The sequence below is a fragment of the Falco naumanni genome, chromosome 3 (assembly GCF_017639655.2).
Source record: "Falco naumanni isolate bFalNau1 chromosome 3, bFalNau1.pat, whole genome shotgun sequence".
NCBI classification, from domain to species: domain Eukaryota; kingdom Metazoa; phylum Chordata; class Aves; order Falconiformes; family Falconidae; genus Falco; species Falco naumanni.
Window position 1 is genome coordinate 38,651,986 of NC_054056.1, and position 9,290 is coordinate 38,661,275.

Sequence of the window (9,290 nt, forward strand, 5' to 3'; positions counted from 1 at the left end):
AGGCTGCCTTCTGGTTTCATCTAACTGTAAAGTGCTGTTATTGTTCTGATAAAGTGTATGTTGGTGGGAGAACGATTGGCTGAGCTAATACAACTAGTAAACGTCTTGAAGTGTGTATTCTGTAGTACTTTCAGATAATTTTACTTAAAACACCCCCACTCCCCAATAACTTTAGAGTGACAATATTACAGATTTAAAATGGAAACTACACTTATCACCCTCAGAAATTAAAGATTAGAAAACGGCTTCTAATATAAAAAAAGTTGCTGGCTTCAGCAATGGGGTCTTATTTACCAGAGCACATTAAGTATAATATAGGTCAGATCCAGACTGACTTAAAGAACAGTTTAAGTTTCTTAGAAGAAGTTGGCGTGTCTCGTGAACCTCCTGGGCATGCACTCTGAATTAGGTTGTTTGCCTATTCTAATAAAAGTGCTGATCAAAGAGTGCTCGTCTCAGGATTATTTGCCTGATGCAGGAAAGTTAGGTAGTCTAAGCACTTTCCAGGAAACAGGAAACCTGGAAGCTGGATCTTTCACGAGGCTTTGTATATAGCTGTTTTTTTCATGTTTGTCTGTTACTTTGGGTGATTATGAACATCAGATGATTGAAATGAGGACTTTTGCCTGCTTGGGTGATACTTAGGTGTATAAGGACGAAGGACAAATTAGAACTTGAAGCATACATTTATTCCCTGTCAGGATAACTAACCAAAAGTGAACCTTTCTCTGGTATTGTTTTAATCTGAGTCTGGTAAAAATTTTATTTCTACAGGTGTAAAACTAAATGTTGCTTATGATTCATTTATCTTTCTATTCTGTTGTATGCCTGAAGAATCTATGTTGGCAATACAAGTCTGTTTCTATTACTGTGCAAAATACACAGTGGATATTTTATTGGCATTGAGTGCCTTTAGTACATTGGTGAGACAGTGTTCTCTCCTGGTGTTGGATATACAGTCCATTCACTCAAAATCCTCGTAGTCTCTGAAGGCACTGAAACAAGCGGGCTCTGGGTGCTGAAGACTTCCCAAAGCTTGCTCTCAGTGTAACGGGACACAGCATCAGTGTTTTTGGTAGGCTTTTATAAAGACTGTTTTAGCGCTGCTGAATTTGATCCCTCCCCCTATTTAGTGATTCTGCAAAGCAGAGGATAAATTTACTCCCAATTTTTCTTCTGCCTAATAGTAATAGAACATTGCTCTTTGTTTTACACTGTGTTTCTGGTACAACCTAATCATAAACTTTCCTTCACTGGAGGCAAAGACCTAGTACCAGAGTCCTTCCTCTTCAGCACAAACTTAAGAGCAAAGCTCTTTAACTGAGGACTTTCCCCTTTGGAAAGTCTTTTCAGCAGCACCAAGACCCTGTACCAATAGAGATGGAAAGGCTTTCTCTCAAATTCCTGTTGCTGATACAGATGCTGTTTGTTAGGACCACTCCTGGGAACATCTTGGGTTTCCACCAAGACTTGGTATAATTACCTCTGGCTTAAGGTTAGTTCAAGGGGATTGATACTGCATCTGGTACAGAGGCTTGAAGTAGCAGGACTCTCTTGGTCTGTTTGCCTTTTTGGGGAATGTAAAAAATCAAATTTTGCTCCTTACAGTAGCATAATTTTTTATATGTCAGTAAAAATATCACAATATATTGATATAAATATAAGAATAACCTTCTGATCCTAATACTCTGGGGACAGACTAAGATGAATGCTGCTGAATGGAGATTTATAGGCTGCAGAAGGAGACACAGGTCTGTTCCCTCTTCAGTAAATGTGTGTTGTTCCTATTAACTTTGAGGGAATTTGTTTGCATGTGTTAAAAAAAAAAAAACCACCACAAACCCCAAAAGTAGATGAAGATGATGGCAGTTGGAACCCTAGTTATTAGTTTGCATTCAGCCCTGCAGTAAAATGCAATGTTTATACAGCAGTATTCATTTTCAAACTGCTACTGAATAATAAATCTGGCAACGGTTTTGTAGGATTGGCTGATATTATCTTCACCCTTTACAACTGAAAAAACTGTAGCAAAGAGCTAATTTGTTTGAGACCATAAAAGTAATCAGTGGCAATGCTGTGATTAAAATGTCTGCAACTGCATGTCTGTGTTTACAGCTGGAAGAATGTATTTTTTAAATGGCTACTCCTGAGGGTGGCAGTACCTGTGCACTTTCACAGCTGATATAAAAGTCAGATGCTTGCACGAGTCATTTAGTTCCTTCTTACTGCTTATGACTGTAAGACTTAGCACCTACAGTGGATGGGTCTGTCAGGCTCATGATCTTGGTTTTGTTTTCTTCAGTCTTACCTTTTTATTAGCTGTTAACTACATTTGGTGTCTCATGGTTATTGCTTTTAACTGCATTTGGATCCTTCTGTCACTTTATATGTACTACTTCAGAGTAAAGCTTACTATTTCTATTTAAAAGTGTGTGACTTTGCATCGTGTACTGCATCTTGGCCTGGTTTTATGTGAGAGTCTTGTTCTTCTCTGTTTTGATGATTTCCATTTTTTGTGACAGAAGAGTTCAGCTCTTTGGACAACTAAACCTGTTGTTACTGGGAGTATACAATATAAATTGGCTGCAATCTGGCATAGATATTGGGACTTTTGTATCTTGCTGGTTTACTTGCCTTATAATTTTTCTAACCTTTGTTCATGGTCTGTGCCATAATTCCCTGAGGACACTGCAGTAAACATAAATGAAATTTTATTTTATGAAGTCATCAGATTTATCTGTCATGGCCTATGTCAGTAAGCCTATATGTTCTCATTTTTCACTTTTATTTCTGTATTTGTTCATTGGTACAAATTAGATGAGCTGAGAGAAGAACTATTTTACTTAGGACTTAATAACTTTATCCTTCATCAAAATGGAATGTAAAATTGCATGAAAAAGTTTTCTGTAGTTGTGACTCATCAACAGCTCTTGCTATTACAACGTTCTGTCCTGACAAGCCCAAACTCATGTTACCCTGACATAGCCATCAGTTCTAAATACAATTGCTGTCTTGATCTCCTGGTTCAGAAGCTGTTGGATAGTGGTCACCTTAACCAGCTCAAAAATTGCACTGATGCATGTTATATTCATCTGCTTGGAAAACAGGCTGCTGAAATCACATGGGAATCTTACTAGGTTAGTTGCTTTGAGTAATTTTTCTAAAATGAGAGGCAACAACTTATCATCTCCAAATATGAACAAACTCAAGACAAAATACTTTTTCTACCATATGCAGGAAAATTGAGCAATGTATGAACAAACATGCTACCTCCACCACGGCAATCAAATTGCTTATCTACCAGTTAAGTAAATATTGTCAAAGTTCGTTAGTCCAGGAACAATGCAGTAAACAGCATTTCTGGTTTCTGACACTTATCACTGAATCATGAAATGTGATTGCAAAGCCTGACCAGTCTTGCCATATAAAAATGCAATTCAGAATGGGTATACAGAAAAAGCTGCTTGAGATGGTTTTCTACACAGCAAAGTGAATTGTTTATTTGCTTGTTGTTGGGACCCCTCCCGTCCCCCTGTGTCCCCCCCTGCCAGTTGAAATATTAGTGACAGTCCTTCTCCAGCCTTGAGACTTAAGACTTTCATCTGCACCACCTTATGCAGAATACTACTTTGCTTCAATATGTTGATATATGTAATTCACATCATTAGAATGACATAAAGTGGGAAAAAGTGCTAAGGGGAAGAGTAATTGCTACCAATGTGGTAGTGTTATCCAGCCATAGTAACGTTTGGATGTTTGACCTGCACTACTTCTGTTACGCCACATTGATAGTGCAGGAAGAGCCATAAAATCAGGTAAAAATCAATATGTTTTTCCAACTAGGTCCGAGAAGGGAATAAACAATGCAAAAAGGCCAACTGAACTGAAATCTGCTTCTGGGGAGCAAGAAGCCTATATGCTACCTGCTTTCAGAATGTTTACTAAAAAGTGGTAGAGAGGAAATGTGTATCTCTTGATTTAAATTATTTTTCTTATTCTGGAGTTGTTACACCATTGATTATATCCATATGGATTTGGGAGTATCTGTTTAGTAGACTGAGTTTTTATCAGCATAATCCATTACTATTTGAAAAAAAACATTTGCCCTGTAGTTTGTATTAAAAAGAAAAATGAGAACTGTTCATTAAGGGTGAAAAGAATGTAGGAAATTGGTACAAACTCTGCCTATCTGTAGTGTAGTGTTGCCATGAAGCAAGCTGATTTTTTTCCTTGAGCAATTGTACAATAGAACTTTGATTTTCAAGGATCAAATATCTGTACTGCAAATACCAATTTTCAACATGTTTAGATGGATAATCTGCTGGAATAGATTACAATCCTCACCTTTAAAATTTGTTTACCACACAGAGCACTCTGCATTTATACCATATGCTAGTCACTCTCAATAAAAAGTGTGTTTTCATCTGTGTTGTGGTACCAATAGGCAGATCTTCAGAAACAGATTTCAGCTTTTCTATTTTATAACACTGAAGGCAATAAAGATTTCAGAAACTATGGCATTAATGCATCTGTTCTTTAAGAATAATTTGATACTATCTAATTTTAAAATAAAATGTTTCAAACTCTTGGCATGTTATGTGAATGATCTACTTAAGATTGACTGATATGTTATAATTATAGGGGAGCTGTAAGTTGCAGGATGTGCAAAGACTCTAATCCTTGTTCTGATTTTTTCATATTTGCTTCTTTCGTATTGTTATTGTTGCTTTCACTTGCCTTTGAATTTCTGGGTCAAATTCTGTTAGTTGTTCTCCAGACACAGGTCAGACTTTTATGTGTGTACCAGCAGCACCTTGCCTGCCCCTGCCCAGCGCCCCCCCCCCCCCCCCCTTTTTTTTTTTTATTTTCCTTCCTAGGTGCTACATTTATGGAGTTTTAGCTCAATTCGTAGTTTTTCTTTCTACATTAGATACAATTTCTTAGTTCAGAAGATAGGAATAGGAAGATTTAAGTCAGTGCCTTCACCAAATAAGTTGAAGTGTATTTTAAAGCAGCCTTGTTCCTGGGTATAAAAGCCCCTTGCGGCAAATCTTTTTCAAGCTGCCAGACTGAAAAAGCAGTACAGTAGATGGTATTTTCTAGAGAAAAAAGTTTATAAAGAACTTTTTTTAATGCTTGACCAAAATGAATCTTTAAAGTACACTGCAGGCCACAGTTGCCAGTTGCCTCAAAGAAGGTGGGTGGAGGCCAAAAAAGCAGAGACTTAAAATCAGGTGATGACTGTCCTGAATATTGCCAGACCAGATGTCTGTCAAAAATATGCAGAGAAGAAAAAAATGTTGAATATATAAACTTCAGCGAATGGTCTTCATGTTAACACTGCTGTTTCTTAAACGTTCTTGCTCTACTAAATATGAGGATCAGAGACCATCTGCAACCCAGACTGATGATGAGGTGGTGTTTGTCCCTTTGCCAGAGGTCCGAGTTGTACTTACATGTTGGCAGAGCCACAGCTAGAGGTAGCTGAAGGTCCCAGTTCAGTGCGCATCCAGCAAGTGAGGAGAACCTGGATGCTCACACACGGGAGTTTTCACATGGGCTTCTGTCTTTTCTGGAAGGAACAGGTTATTTTGCTGTCTCCTGGTATTTTCTGAAACAAACTGGGTAAGTGCATGCCAGCAGGCCAAATTCAAATATAAGACCTAGTTACAAAGGAGTGAAATACTACTAGACATGAAGGAAAGGTGCAGCCTTCTCTGAAGTGTGTACTGCAGAGGTGGCTAGCAACGTCACGTTGTAGTGAGAAGCTCAGAGCTTTTGTGAAGATACTGATAGTTGGTAGCGTACATGTGACTTACAAAGTAGAATTAACTTTCCATCTCCTAAAATAAATCTAGGTGGAGGGACTGAAGATATTAATTAGCCTTTCCTAGTGGTAAATCCCTCTGAAGTGTAATTGGTCTGGACCTGCTACACTTCTGTATTTGCTGGCTTTAGCTGATTGAACAGTTCCTTGTCCTTTGGCCTGTGGAAAATGAAGCTGATCTTAATACCGAGGTTGCAGGCAACTTCTGCAGGTGGGGATTTATATGGTCATATGCACTTATGCTGAATCCTACTGAGTTACTCTGAATTCCTCAAATTACTCCGACAGGGTTTAATGAAACTGTAACAGGAACAAAACCTGAATTAGTTTTGCTCTAGGTCACTATTCAATGTCTACTTTTTACATGCATTTAGATCATTTAGAAGCCTCATTTTGGTTATTCTGACATAACTTTTACACATTTGCCTTTATTAGTGTTCATTCACTATGGATAATATAAAAATACAGGAAATAAATAACCTCTTATATAGTTGCAGCCCTCATTTTGTATGTGAACCTTGGTGGAGGTCACTTGGAAACAGTAACATTTGAAAGAAAGAAAATTGAACTGATAACTGAGATGCAGACTTCTAAATAGATAGTAAAGCTTGTATTCTTTTTATTGACATTCAGTTAATCAGCAGCAAAGCAGTCCTTAGCCTTTTAATGGTGGTATTGCATGTCACAATATTTGTAATGCAACATATGTTTTACATTAAAATCCTTATGAAGCATGTTCAGTTTGTTGCTACTGAGCCTTTCTAAATGCAGTTGAATCTCTTTTGCTAAGCAAATTGTTAATGATAAGGTAGCCAAATAATAATTTTCTTGTGGTATGCAATTCTGTCTCTTTAAATAGGGGACTCCAAGATACTGAAAGTAATTGAATACAAGACAGATGTAACACTTCTGTCACAGAATTCTCTAGATAAATGCCCATATTTAAAGTATTTCATCCACTGTAAATTGTATTTCAGTAACAACTGGAAGACTGAACTGTGACTGAAGCATGTTCTACTCCCTAGTCTTTATCTACAGCCTTACCTGAAGAGACTTTGTTGGCGTAATTGTTGGGTGCATCTGCTTGCCAGCTGTAGGAAGTACAGAGGGCCTCAGGGTCCGCCTCTGCTATTTTCAGTGAAAAGTCATGGTTTGGTCAGTGAATTTCCCTGGGCAGGCAGAATATGTATAATCTTTTGTAATGTAATAGGCTTCTAATCATAGCGCCAAATGGTTGATGGAAACTTCAGAGTTCTTAGTAACCAGCTAGTGCTGTCAGGGACAAGGACTCAGCAGTCACAGCAGTATCAACTGTTTCCCACCCTGACCTGCATCTCAAGGCCCAAGCGTCACTAGCTGGAAACGGGGCTGTGGGCCGGACAGGTACTTCTATTTTATCCATTCGGTAGGTAAGAGGTTTCTTTTCCTTGATGCTCACTGCGCTGGACTGTGGGCAGGCTCCACAGGGGCTCCCACGTGTTATGGCTGTCTGCCTCTCGTGACCTGGCTCCTGGTGTTGCCTAATGTAGGTGCTGGTTCTCAGTCCTGATGCGCGTTTGTTACCAGCCTGCATCAGCCTTGTTTGCTTCCCTCCTGGCCCCGGGCTTCCATCCATCCTGTGAGCGCTGTCAGGACTGCTTGGTTAATGAGGACTCGGAAGTTTGTTCTGTTCATTGAGATTTGGTGTTTCAGTGTTGTTTTTACAAGCCGTCAGTTTCTCAAGTGTAACAAAAGCTAACAATAAGGCACAGCCCTGCGTTTGCTTGGAGAGATTGTAAGCTTTTCATTAGCTTGAGCCATGCGAGCCTTTTAGTGTGTTACTGTTCTCTTGGAGAGGGTGAGGGATGTAAGTCTTTGTTTTGTTTTAATCTAAACAATGTTCTGCAAAAGGTTTGAATTCTGAAAGTCTGTGCTGTATGTGTTTGTCCATGTTTTCAGACTTTTGGGTACATTTCCTACTGGTTTTGTCATGATAAACGAGTAGGCTGAGGCTTTTGTGCTTGAAACCCTGACTGCAATTTGACTGTTTAATGTTGCAATATAAAAGTTGTCTGTTAATGTATTTGAAATGAACTTGAATCTGGAGACATTATTCACATTATTCCAAATGCAATTATCACAAAAAACCCCATTGTACTATTATTTATTTCATATTTTAGATGAGATGCTGTGTTTTTTCTGCTTTTGCAATAAACAGTTTGCCCTTCTTTTTTTCTTTTTTTTTTCTATTCAGTACATAGGCTTGGTGTTTTTTGCCATTGCTTCATATACTCTAAACTTGCTGGGCAGTAACATGAGAGGGTTCATGCTGGTTTTATCATCTTAATGAAGATTAAGCTATGGAGACAGGAATGCTTACTGTAATGCTGCTCCTCCACACAAACAGTGACTGAAATCATGGCAACTTCACAGTCTTTGGTTCTGCAGCATTTGCTCCTTCTACCAGTTCCTGGTAAATCTGGTATTTGAGCTGATGCTTGTCTTACATGGATTTCAACTATTTTTTTCTGGATTATTTGTTTCATAATTAATTTGTTACTTTAATAATGAGAACAGTAGCAAGTCTGTGAAAGGCAGAATTGTTCATCATATATGTTAAGTGTTTAACTTTTGCCTCTTTGTGTATATTCTTGTTTTGTTCATAGTCACTGCATGGAGGCTAACACTGATGTGTTAAGACCTGATGCAGAAAAAAATGATAGAAAGTGTTTTGCTTCCTGCCAATGTCCTTAATGGCGTTTATCGTCATTAAGAAAATATGTGTCTGAAATTACTCTTTATTTGTGAAGGATGTTTTTAACAGGTGAGTTTATGGCTCAGGTATTTATGGTGCCCTTTGCTAAAGGTATGCAATAGGGAGAAATTAAATTGATGTAATGAGATCTAAATCTTTGATCAGTAAGTATTATAAAGGCCACAAAAATGGCAGGCCAAAAATGGTTTTATATAGTAAAATGAACAAAGTGTAGATGTTCTGAGAATAGCGCAGAATACTTCGCTTGCCTGCAAGCAAAATGTTCTTGTATTTTAACTTTTGGAAGGCAACTATTGAAGGAAAACGTTCTGACTTCTCTATTATTTTGTTTTCTTGGTTAAAGCTTATGGTGAAAATTTTAGTAAATTGATTACGGCTTATGGAAAAGTCTTTGCCTTTAATTAGGAATCATTTAACTTGGACAGTGAGCTCAAGGAAAACTTTCATGAGCAGGTGGGGTCTGTCCTGAGCCCCCTGAACACGCAAATATGAGCAGGACCACCCAGACAATCGATGTTGTGTGCGGCTTTGTCATGACGGTAACTCCACTGTGCTTGGGTGGCTGGCCAATGTCCCTGGTGTGTGTGAACCTTATAAGTCATGAGACAGTGCACACCTGCACTTACCCTAATCTTAAAAGATTGCATACACTCAGTGTTTAAACTATTTTTTTTTTCACTGAGTATAAAGGCGGGCAAGCTCTGGAAC